We start from the raw sequence: 1,408 nt of genomic DNA, 5'->3' as shown, positions 1-1,408 counted from the left end.
TTCTACTTCCGGCTCCTCCTTCTTCTGTTTCTTCTTCTACTGCCGTAAATCCAGCAGGATGCAGCAAGCAAGGCGATGCAAACACATGTGCAAGCCACGATGCACACACGCACGCACATACACACACACACACAAATGCAGACACACGCGCGCGCGCACACACACACACACACACACTGCCTAAACATACACAATCATGCCTCCAAAAGTTCAAGTCAACTATGTAAGGCCTACACAATTTTGAGTTGTGAGGCTAACATTCAAAATGAGGAAGCCGCCTACAACCGAGCCAACCAGCTATCTTCTGCCGAGATAACTAATCATTTGAGTGTTTCATTTTAACAGTGACTGTAACTGAAGTATGTGAATGTGCATCGCGGTTGTTTAGGAATTATCACTGGAATGGTGAGGACAGCTGAGAGGATCACAGGGGTCTCCCAGTCAATACATCATGGACACAGACACACACGCAGTAAAACACATGCACACACAGGCAGTAAAACACACACACACACACACACACACACACGCAGTAAAACACATGCACATGCAGTAAAACACATGCAGGCCTGCCCCACAAATGGCTGGGCCCCTGATAACCTCCAGTCAATGGGCCCCCCCCCCTTACCCATTACTCCTATCAACAATGAGTGTGAGTGCGCTCATCCCTCAATAAACACATACATGTATTTGCAGAGAGACTAACTATCTTATCAACAAGGGATTTGCAGGGACAGTTGGGGGAGCAAGGGCTCATTATGATTTTAAAATAGTAGCACATTTCTGACTTAACCCAGCAGACCAATTTATTTTGATTCCCACTCATACAATTGTTTAACAGATCAACAGATCTCTACAAAATAATCAGTTCACACAGAGACATTGCTCTTCTTTAGTATTCACTAAAGCAAGCAGTTTTTTCACAATTTGCACGTTTTCTGTGCTACTAGTTTCTGGTATAAGATACATTTACACTAATTGACTGCACCAAATATTGCACTTTTTTGTATTTCTGCACATGACATTAAATCTTTTGAAATATGTTGGTGGTATTGTTGAAATAAATAACACTTAAAAAACAACATCAACAACAAATTCTTCACACATAAATGAAAAAAGGCGGTTCTCTACATGAATAACCAAACCAACCATACCCTCAAAACTATAAAGTTGGCGTATGTTTGGATGCAACATTTAGGCTTAGTTCATTCTCCTCTCATCACTGCAAAAGCATTGAAATCATTACAAAAAAGTTCTTAATCTTTGAACTCAAATCTGTTCCTTCAGTTATTTCCAACTTCTTTGTGCCTTGTGTCTTTCTTTGCATTAAGAACTTTTTTAGGTCTATTTTTGTTTTTTATTTTTAGAAACAATACAGAAAGCAGGACCTTGGTGGTTACAATAATTA

This window comes from Ammodytes marinus (assembly GCF_949987685.1).
Source record: "Ammodytes marinus genome assembly, chromosome: 15".
In the NCBI taxonomy this organism is placed as follows: Eukaryota; Metazoa; Chordata; class Actinopteri; order Uranoscopiformes; family Ammodytidae; genus Ammodytes; species Ammodytes marinus.
The sequence above is the reverse complement of the archived record's forward strand: the minus strand, read 5'-3'. Positions refer to the sequence as shown.